This window comes from Arvicanthis niloticus, chromosome 2 (genome assembly GCF_011762505.2).
Source record: "Arvicanthis niloticus isolate mArvNil1 chromosome 2, mArvNil1.pat.X, whole genome shotgun sequence".
Lineage (NCBI taxonomy): Eukaryota > Metazoa > Chordata > Mammalia > Rodentia > Muridae > Arvicanthis > Arvicanthis niloticus.
In genome coordinates this window covers 39,717,783-39,729,271 of record NC_047659.1, presented here as the reverse complement: position 1 = coordinate 39,729,271, position 11,489 = coordinate 39,717,783, and the positions used below count along the sequence as shown (strand labels likewise).

Genomic DNA, 11,489 nt, shown 5'->3' with positions numbered 1-11,489 from the left:
GGTGTCACTTTAAGTAAAAAGATGGACAAAAAAAAAAAAAAAAAAAAAAAAAAAACTGAAGGAAGTAATGCTCAAGACAAAGAACAAATAAAAAACCCTAAGAGTCACAAGTCAGATAGTGCAGAGTCAAGATGTGCCAGGATTATCTTAATTTTAATTTACTCAGGCTACTTGTCCACATTGCAAAGTGTTGAGCCTTCCTGGGGAGTTAGAGGAAGAATGAAAAGAGGTAAAATGTCTCCAAGGATAGAAGGCACAAGTCCTTAAAGACCATTAAGAGTTTAACTTCGCTTTGGAAAAGTAGAAGGCACTGTGGTTTTTTGCGTAGATACACACCCCGATGTAATGAAACATTATAGTTGTCATTATCTGAAGATTGTACTATAGTATAATAATAGCAGTTGAAATACAACAATAATTATTGACTATTACAAAAATTAAGGCAGAGACCAAAAATTAAATCATACATTGAAGATAGCCCCAAAACAGGAGAATGGATAAGATGATGTGCTTCTCCAAATATCACATGTGATAATGTGAAGATGTGTGGCCCAGGGAGTGGCACTATTAGGAGGTGTGGCCTTGATAGAGGAGATGTGTCACTGTGGGGATGGGCTTTGAGAAACCTTTCTCCTAGCTGCCTGGAAGCCAATCTTCTCCTTGAGACCTTCAGATAAAGATGCAAATCTCTTAGCTCTACATACCAGCCTGGAAGCTGCCATTCCCCCTCCTTGATGATAACAGACTGAACCTCTGAACCTGTAAGCCAGCCCCAATTAAATGTTGTTCTTATAAGAGTTGTCTTGGTCATGGTGCCTAATAAAAGCAGTAAGGACTTGCACATTCTTTCTGTCCTTTCCTTCATTCTGCAAAGGTGTGCCTCTATTTTGTCAAAACGTATATTTTAGTAGAATAGAGTGAAGGAAGATTCTGAAGTACAAATAGAAATAAGTATATTATTGGAAGTCACATACAATACTCACATGAGGAGATGAAGATTCTTCTGTAGACCAGATTCCAGCTAGTGATTTTCTAGTAGTAAAACACAATAGGAAAGAATGACTCAACGATTTCTGATCAATACTTTGGGTGAGGTTGCCATTCTAAGATGAGAAAACACAGTAGAAACAAAAAGGTTGCATGTGAAAGAGGCAGGAAGACAATGCAAATTCGTTTTTGGAAGGATTGAATTTAGGGTTCTTGTGAGAAATTCAGGTGAACTTTGCAAACAAGTGAGTAAAATGAGTAAAAAAAAATTCAGAAATGGGACATGATGATGGGAAGACTGGCTCATTAGTAGATACATGCAACTATAGGAACACTGAAGGGAATCTAAGCAGGTTTGGAAGAGGACAAGCATAGTCAGTACATAACAGAGAGGGACATCTCCATTTAAAATGTAGGCTAAGCTATGAGGTACAAAAGTATCAAGAAGGTAAGGGACAAATGATGACATTTTAGGGTAGAATGAGAGTAAGTAGTTAATCATATCTAATATGGTGAGCAGTCACAGAATTAAAGAATTTAAAGAAACCCAGTCTATCCAGCAACAGAGAGGTAATCTGTGACTGCTAACATCAAACGCAAGGAAGAAAATAAATAATATCAGTATAATAGACCTGTTTGGTCAATTAGAGAAGGATTTCTTATAGGTTGCTACTGTATTCTCAAGTATTTATTATTCCTCTTTCTGGCTCACAGCATACAAATAATAGAGATTAGTGACTGAATGCTTGTCTGAACTGGTAACTTGCTTTGCGACAGTAAATCACTGATTCCATTTAGTTTGTGCTGTGCCCCTTATACGTCTTAAACATACCGAAAAACTTAAAAAAGAAAAAACTGGCAAATTTGTTGTGTTGACTTGCATTTGTCCCTCTTGCCTACCCATAGAGGCATCTTCTTATTTTTAGTGTCACTAAGAATATTTGCCTTTGGCTGCTAATCACTAAAGAGTTGCAAAGTATCAGTTGTTGGTGACTGGCGAAATCTATTTTGGTCACGCTACAGCCTGCGTTCAAGGAATGTCACATTCCACTGAGTGCTATGGTAGATCACAATATCGTTTTACACTGAATTCCAAATGCTTTACACTCCACCACTAATATATCTGGATATGAATGCCCTAATTTGTGAGCTACATAACTCCTTTGTCCCCTGGCAATAGATGCCATGCTACACTGTCCTTCATACCCCAAAGACAGTGTTCCTTCCTTATAAAGCACCCCATTATATCCACTAGCAATGTAGAGCTTTTGTAGTCTCTCTTAGTGCTTCATTCATGTCCTTTCTAATAAAGGCCTCTTTGTCACATGCCCGTTAGTAGAACTCTCTAAATCTCAGGTTCACTAGAAGAGCTCCATGTGGAGGAAAAGAGAAAAAGTTAGCCTGTGTATATTTAGAGCAAATATAAATAACAGAATGGTTAAGTGGTGTTGTCAGTTCCTTTGCAAGGATGGTGACAACATGAAGAACTTGTAGATCGGTTTTCATGCACAGCTCTAAAACAATACCTTGCTTTACTTGCCTTAAAAAAGTGTTTACCTACTTGATATACTTTCGCCTTCTTGTTCCTTAACCTTTGACCTGAAGTTTTCGATGTTAGAAGCTTATGCATATGCAGATACCAAAAATTTCCATAAGGTTTATTGTATCAAATGAAAAAAAAAAAAGGTTTGAGTCAAATGTAAAAAAAAATTGGATTTTAGAGTCCTGGTTTATCTGTATAACACTTTAAAGGAGATTAAAATTTAAAAAAAAAAAAACATTTCTTCTGGATAGATATCTAATATCTGGGGATACTTTGTCATTTTTTTTTTCTATTTGTTACAAGAAGGAAAAAGGAAGGAAGAGAGAAAGAAAAGAAGAAAGGAAGGAGGGAAGAGAGGAAGGAAGGTTAAAAATCACAGTGGAAATAGTCAAACCAGATATTATATTAAGCTCTGGCAAATGTGTTCACCTTTTATAGTCCCCATGTTTTATAATGAAGATACTTCATTGAAACAATGATGCATACTTCAAGGGTTCCCTGGAGAGCAGTGAATCCTGTTTGGAGAGATTCATGAATATGTGCATTAGTACAATTCAACTGGAACTTGCCCTTAAAAAAAAAAATGAACCACAAGAGAAGCTGATCAGGTTCTGCTTATGTATATAATCAGAAGGTTATCATATTATCTCCCTCTCCGTGGGAAAAGCAGATGCAAATTTCTCTTAGATAAAAAAACAACGCCAAACGAAACTATTTTCCCCTCTGTGATGCTCATCATATGAAATCCTATGGAGACCTTTTAAAACTGGGTGAAAAGAACAGAAAATAAACACAGGCTTCATTTTGAAATAAATCATTGTTCTCTTTTGCATGGCCTGAATCACAGTATAAACCTTCAACTATATCTCTCTGCCTTAATTTACTGAGTCACTATCAAAACTATGTTCAAAAGGACTTCTAGATATTTCACAAAATGGGACAAATATTTCAAGCTAAACACACACACATACACACATACACACATACACACATACACACACACACACAGAGAGAGAGAGAGAGAGAGAGAGAGAGAGAGAGAGAGAGAGAGAGAGAGAGAAAGAGAGAGAGAGAGAGCTATCCTAAAGGATGAATGAGGCACACATGGCATATCTTGAAGCAGTAGTTTATTTAAAGTACAGAAAATTCCAGGATGAATATTTCCAACCAGCAGTTGGTGCCATTTCCAAGAAAAATGGTCGACCCCTACAAAATCTGTGACAATGATAAAAGTACATGTAGGTATATTTGCAGATTTATCTTTAAGTCTTTAAGATTTCAAATAAATCTGACATTATATAAAAAGAAGAAACCTGTGTCCCCCAGCCCCACAAACACTTTCAGTCATCTTGTAATAACAACAGTATGAAATTATCATTATTTAAACCTGCACACAGTTAACGGCCATCATCTACACTGTGATAAATAGAAATACTATTTTAAAGCATCAATAACTGCTATAGGAAGTTTGAAGAGGATTCTGCTTAAATTTAGGCAAAATAATTCTAATAAAAACCTTATGTATTTACTTATAGATTGCTAAGTTCTGTTCTCTGGGTATAACTCCATCAGTCTTTACAGCATTGGTGTGCAAACTTGGAGGGAAAAATAATAATTGTCTCTAATCCCTCCCCTCAATTATACTAATGTTAAAGCCTGCTTAATTCTTGGCTGGCTATTTCAAATTTTGACATGTGCATTAAGTCATGACTCCGGAATCTGGTAATGAATTGCCAAACACTGTTTCAATTCTTCATTTCTAGACAGTGTGTACATGCAGAAGAAAACAATGTTTAAGCTTGTTCATTTTATCCTCAAATCTCTGGATCCAAGACCTGCTTGGATATCTTAAAAGGCTTCCAATGATGACTGAAGGGTTTTGCCACCATTTCAGAGTGCACAGTAAGGACAAAGAATTGCTGTTAATCAGAGAGGGTATGGCACTGTAACCAAATATTAAGTTATTGCTAACTTTTCCCTGACAAGTAGTATTCATGTTTGAGAAAACTAGTATTTTGCCACACTCCAAGGAAGAAAGCATTTTATTTAGTAATAGTTCAAATAATGCAGTAAAAATGTCTCTGTGTGCATTTGAACTGGCCCTGGTGGCCTGATTCAGTATTTTGCCCATTTTCTTGGCTTTTCCAGCTTCACACACACAAAAAGAAATTGTACAAAACACTTAGCACTGTTTTTTTTTTTTTTTTCCCCAGGGCTGGTAATGGGCCTTTCACTGCACAAAGGCAGGGACAAATTATTTGGAAAGGTGAGGGTTCTCAGAAAAACCGGAAAACTCTGCTCATACATTTTGGACTCTCTCTCTCTTCACTGTTGCTGTATGTTTTCATCCCTAGAATCTCTGAGGATTTATGCTTACCGTGTAAACTGTGGAATAAGATCATTGGACAGATCCACAAACACAAATTTCACATGGAAGAGTGCTTTTAAAAGAAGGAGGGCGAATAATTCATGTTATAAGGATTTTATAAGAGTTACCTTCTGCAGAAGGTAGTTTTCACGGGCAACACTTGCTGAATCCTCTCTCTCTCTCTCTCTCTCTTTCTCTCTCTCTCTCTCTCTCTCTCTCTCTCTCTCTCTCTCTCTCTCTCTCTCTCTCTCTCTCTCTCTCTCTCTCTCTCTCTCTCTCTCGGAGAGGTGTCCGTGAGCAGGTAGAAGGTCAAAGGGTAAATTCCAATTGCTGTGACATATTTTATGAGTGCAATCATAGACAGCTTTTAGCCTTGAACAGGGAGGAAAATCTTAGAAAGGGAAGGAACAGGACTGGGCTGGTCGGGGGAAATCAAGAAGTGCTCTCCCAAATTAGCAGCTAATTGCCCCCAACCTGCCATATTTATCATTTTATTGTGCTGGACTTGAAAAGATTCGTTTTCTAATAAAGGAATCTTAGTAAAATCTCAGTTGCAAAATGCGAAGTTCTCTTTGAGATTTTGACCTCACTTTTATAAAACAAACAAACAAAAAAGGATGTTTTTTTCCCCTTTCTTGGCGGGGGGGCGGGGGGGGGGGTTGGTGCCGAGGGTTGAAGCATCCTTGACAATTTGAAAGGAGGAGGAGAGTATGTGGGAGTTAGTTCTTAGAGCAAGGCTGACAAAGCACTGCAGCAGCGGCAGGAGGTGGGAAACGCTGAGCTGCTGGAGAAGAGACAGGAGGGCCGCGAGTCTGGCTTTGTTAGAAGCCCGAACTACTGTACCCTAGCTTCCTCTATTACTGGCTCTCCCCACTTTGTGAGGACCATTTGCTGCTTTGTAATAGGCACGCAACCAGGCAAAGAGAAAAAAAAAAAAAAAGAGGGAAGGGTAACAAGAGGGAGGGAGGGAGGGAGGGAGGGAGGGAGGGAGGGAGGGACAGAGAGACAGAGACAGAGAGACAGAGACAGACAGAAAGGGAGGGAGGGAGGGAGAGAGACAGAGAGAGACAGAGAGAGAGACAGAGTGGGAGGGAGAGAGAGAGACAGAGAGAGAGGGGAGGGAGGGAGGAAGGGAGGGAGGGAGGGAGGGAGAGAGAGAGAGAGAGAGAGAGAGAGAGAGAGAGAGAGAGAGAGAGAGAGAGAGAATGAATATGAATATGAGGTGTCCGGGGCGCAGTCCAGGCAGAGCAGCTGCCAGGCCCGCCCGGCATCCCACTCCTTGCGGTCTCCAGCATGGTAGCAGCGACAGCACTGGCAGCAGCTGCAGGGAGGCCCTGCTGGTCCCCAGCCGGCAGCATGCTGGGGTCAGAATGGGGAGTCCCTCTAGCTCTCATCTTCTGAGCAAGCAAATTCTTCAGATTCCTGCACTGGGATCCTCTGGATGTCAGCTGACCAGGCAGCTAGTTCCCTGGTTCCAAACCTTCCATCTCCTGGGACACCCTAACTGCTGTGGATCTGTTCTGGGTGTCCCTGCGCAGTTCATTCCAGGCTTCTCCTCCCTCCTGGTCGGCCTCAGGGTTCGGCTCAGCACAGCCCGACAGTGCTGGCAGGAGGCAGAGCCTAAACAGGACCATCATTTTCAAAGTTGATGGGACAAACCCAGGCATAACTTGAGATGGGGACCAGTCCCAAGGCTTAAAAGAAGATGCACAAATTAGGCAATTTCACTATTAGCAGAAGCAGCGTTATGACCCTTTTTGTTGTAAAAGGGACATAAATGTAGCTGTAGATTGAATGAAGTTATAGGCCATAAAAGGGCAAGAGAGAGAAGGGAACAGATAATAGGCGCTGTCCATCTGCTCCTCCTCCCCTCCCCGTGTCAGACCTCCCCAGCAGTGTTGGTGGCAAACAGTCTATCCGCAATAATAAATGAGGGAAGGCGGAAGGATAAATGCCACCGAGCGCGGCCGTGCATTTTAGAGTGGCGACAATTGCTGTTTATTTGCTTTTCGTTTACGAAAATGACAAAGGGCAAGGTTATATGTGAGACACATCTCCGCATTGTGTTTTACTCGCGGTTTTGGGAATCAAGGTGACTGGATGCACAGTCAACTTTTCTTTATGTGAATGTGGAAAGTATTTATAATCTTCTTTCTAAAGTACAGATTTTTCTTTTTTAAAGACTTTGGCAGAACAAATTGAGCAACTTTGGCACATTTAGTCATTCTCTTTTCCTGCACTAATCCCATACCCTAAGACCAATAAATTCTCAAAGTTTATGATAATTCCTATCTGTGAAGTTTAGATCTGCTGTGCAATCATAGATTTTTGAAAATATATTTGAACGCTTCAGCTAGGAAGATTTTAGATTCTGTTTATTTGATCAGAAATTAAGTAGATTTACTCTTGTGTTTCAGTTTTTGATCCAAGGTTAAAGTCAAATCAAATTCTCCACAGCTTGACAGCGACTACAATCCACAGCCTAGAGAAGGGAAACCATTTGGTTTAGATCGAACAAATAAACTAAACTTTAAATTTTCAGTCTGCATATATATATTTATATATAAAAATAGTTATTATATATATATATACATATATATATGTACATATATACATTTTAACTAAATGGGGAAATTCATAGAGTGAAAAATGGTTTACAATAATGCCAAAGTGAAATTAATAACAAAAGTAGTAGCCTATTTTGGAATTTTAATATGTGTCATATTCTATTTTTTTTTTTTTTTTTGGTTACTCAAAATGGAGTGGAACGTGTACAAATAATAACACATTTATCATAAGTTAAGGTGATTAAGGATACTAGAAAAACAGCCATATGGCATTTATATTTAAGTTATTTTTTCCTAAATATCAGCAACATGTTGAAGCTTTTTATAAAAACCTAAATTTTTTTTAAAGATTGAGAAATGAATATCAGAACATTTCATTAGTATATATTAATGTAAGATTAAAGGACATTTTATATAATATTTGAGATTAACAAAAGCCTACATTTATTAAAATATATTTTTTATGTACCTTTCAAACACGGTCAAAAAGCATAAGTGTTGATATTTATGTTGTGATATGGACAAATAGGATTTTTGTGTTTCTGATTTCATTCAGAAATATTATGTCCCACGTTTATAATTTTTGGTATATTTTGAGGTTTAAATTAAATTAATATAGAGTTTATTCTTTATTCTCTCTGTTGGTAGTAAAATTCAAAGGCTTATTTATTCATGAACTGATCAAATTTTGTAATATCACTAGTCTTCACTAGATATTAACAGTACATGAATTTGATGTCACTGAATTTCTATAAAATAGTATGAAATGAGAAACTGATTTCACATAATAAGAAACACACTCTTTATCCACACAGTTTAAAAACACACACCATTTAAAACGTGGCTGAAATTGTATTTCTTTATAGTCAAACAAAAGCTCTCTGTACGGAGATTCAGGGATTTCTTGGGCTTTGTCTAAATTTAAAGTGCCCTCTACTGTCCAAAGAGTATAGGAGTTGGAGAGAAAATGAGAAATCTGAAATCATCTAGATAGGTAGAGGCAGGTGGAGAAAAAAATTGTAGATAACATCGCTGAGCAGAACCTGGAGCTGTTCAGTTTGCACTTCAAGTTAAAAGTTACATTAAAATTATTTGTAACATTATAATGCTCTTGATCTTTCTCTCCCCTTGGTTTTGCCTCTAAAACTGAAATTCTACTTTGGTTTCACTGTAAGAGTTAAAGTGAGGACATGGTCAATGTACAGATATGATGACTAAACATCATATCTCTGTCTAAACATCAACACCTAATATCTTCATATCTTAACTATTAAGGAAGATAATCCAGGGTGCTTTCTTCTGCATATTTCTATACCAGGACCTTCTTCTTCTCCCCCTTCTCCTTCTCTACCTTCTTGTTCATAATTATATATATATATATATATATATATATATATATATATATATATATTCCAAAGATATTATGGAGTAGCACAGAGCTAAATGATCAGTTAATTCCCTGAGGGTTGTTTTTAACGAGTCTACAAAAGGTTGGGCACCTGTTTTGTTGTTGTATCTTTAAAAACAAAAATTATGCATCTTGTAGGGATGGTGTGTGCATTTTAGTATGCTTATTCCAATATTTGATTTCAAGGAAGTCATACATTAAAAATTTTGTCATAAAAGTTGATGCTGGAACAGGTTACAGAAGAAGGAATTATCATCTGAAATGAATTGTGTTTTGCATTGTACAACTAAGCACTGAAGTTTGAGATGAAGTGATCATATAGGTGACAATTTTAGAATGTTTTGTTGCATTAAAAGTAATTTGTAGCATTTGCCATAGTTTTCAGAATATTTTGATTGAATGATAATACATAACAAAATCAGCACTTTTATGTAAATTTAGCAGTATGACATCATTGAGGTGTGTAAAGCTTAATTTGTCAATTCCGTGACATAGGCAATAAGCCTTAGTTCAATGGTTTATGAAGTATTTGGTCTACACTATAAGAGAAACAACAACAAAAAAAGATAAATTGGAAAGGAATTTTGAATAAGCGTGTAGTACATTGTGAGCTTATTCAATCCCTAGGGATTTAATGGAGTAGCTGTGGGTCAGGGAGGAGACAGCAGGATGACAGGGAGCTAAATAAAGCCTCTAGCCAACAGAATCCTAGGCTGCTTTCTCATTTCCAACACTGCCCCTCATTGTCTTCATCTCTTTCGGTCATCTTTCTGACTTCTAACTCTGCCACTCCTCAAACGGTTGTCCTTATTTCCTGCTCTAAGGAAGAGCCCATCCAACTAGGATTCCATGTTAGTGCTTTTGCCATCATGGGCAATTCATCGGGGAAATTTCTATGCTCACAAGCCAAAAAAACAGCTGAATAATAAGTAAAAGAAAGAAGCCAATCCTATCTCAAAGTGGAGATTCTCTGGCAGTGTAATTTAGGGCTAGTGCAGCAAGGAGTCACCTACCAGTTAAAAGGACAGTAGAATATTTAATGTTGGCATTGCTGGGATCAAGCAAGCTGGTCTTGTCAGTGTTTGGAAAAATCAAGCAAATTCAATGTGTCTAAGTATTTCCTCTACTCAGGAGAAATTTGTTGAACCAAATATATTATATAATCTAGCTTAATTTCTCAGAATTAACATCTCTCTTGGTTAGTATTCAGTTACTTTCCACTTCTTGGCAAAGAATTACACCGTAACATGGTTTCTGAATTCCATTAATACATCATTTTTAAAAACCTAATGCTATGGTTCATGATGTGGGTAGCTACACGGTCTATGCTTTATATTTCCTTCTCCTTCTACAATCAATTCGTTTCTAAATTCTATTAAAGATAATCTAATTTCTATTGAATCTAATATGTTTAATAATAGACCCTTGTTCTTGGACATAAATACTCTTCCTCATTATCAGTATTATTTTTAACAAAACTTTAAATAAATAGCTTGAATTTCTCTAAGCAGTGAGTTACAAAAAGGGCCTTTGGAGCCTTTTCTTCTGGGATTATGGATTTTGAGTTAAAATCATATTGCAGAGATAGAAATAACGCAGAGTTCTTTAAAGAGTTGAGTCCTTATTTTCTTGGAATACAAGAGCTGCTTTTGTTTTAATCTTTATTGAAAATGAATTCTCTCAGACAATAAATCCCGATTATACATTTCCCAGCTACCCTCATATCCCATCTTCCCATTATCCCAGTACCCCTCATCCTTCCATCAGAAAAGAACAGGCCTCCAATTGACAACAACCAAACTGGACAAAATAAAATACAGCCAGACAAGGCAAAGGCAACTTAACAGGAAGAAAGAGTCAGAGATACACCTAATACCACACTGAGAGTCCCATAGAAACACCAAGGTACCGGGAACAACATAGATGGAGAGGACATGGTCAAGAGCCAGGCAGGTGCTCTACTTACTGCTTCAGTCTGAGTGAGCTCAGATGTATCCTGTTTAATTGATTCAGTAGGTCATGTTCTCCTGGTGTCTTAGATCCCCTCTGACTCCCACAATCTCTAGTCCTCCTCTCCCAGGGAATTCCCAGAGCTCTGAGGGGAGGAACCTGATAAAAACCTCAAATGTAGACACTCTAAATAATATCTGGCTGATTGTCTCTGTATCTGCTCCCATCAGCTGCCAGAGGAAGTCTTTTTGATGAGAACTGAAAATAGAGTAGATTTTGCAGATGGAGTAGGGGAAAGTGAGGATGAATCAGTAAAGATGGGGGGTGGAGGAGGAGAGTGTGGGAATAGACAGCTGGAATTGGTGAGCACTTGGGATGTGTGGAAACCTGGTGCAATGGAAACTTCCTGGGAGCTGCTTAGTGTTTGTTGTTGCTGCTGCTGCTGCTGCTGCTGCTGCTGCTGTTTCGTTTTGTTTTTAACTGCTCAGCTATGTTTTCTGGAAGTTTATGTGGGTTGTACAGTATCCTTCCAATACGGTTTAGCTTTGCATAAGTTGGATAGGAAGTTTCTTTTGTTTACAACCAAATAAATCTAATTGTCATGATGCATACCTTCCTAAGAGAGCAAGTTATAGATTCACAAATTAAAGTTTTATGAGGTTCATC

At 37.9% G+C, this 11,489-nt stretch overlaps 1 pseudogene; it reads left to right on the top strand.

Annotated features, from left to right (window-relative positions):
* The first annotated feature begins 6,919 nt into the window (after positions 1-6,919).
* The window catches only part of LOC117703137 (elongation factor 2 pseudogene), a 35,612-nt pseudogene continuing 31,042 nt past the window's right edge, over positions 6,920-11,489 (top strand).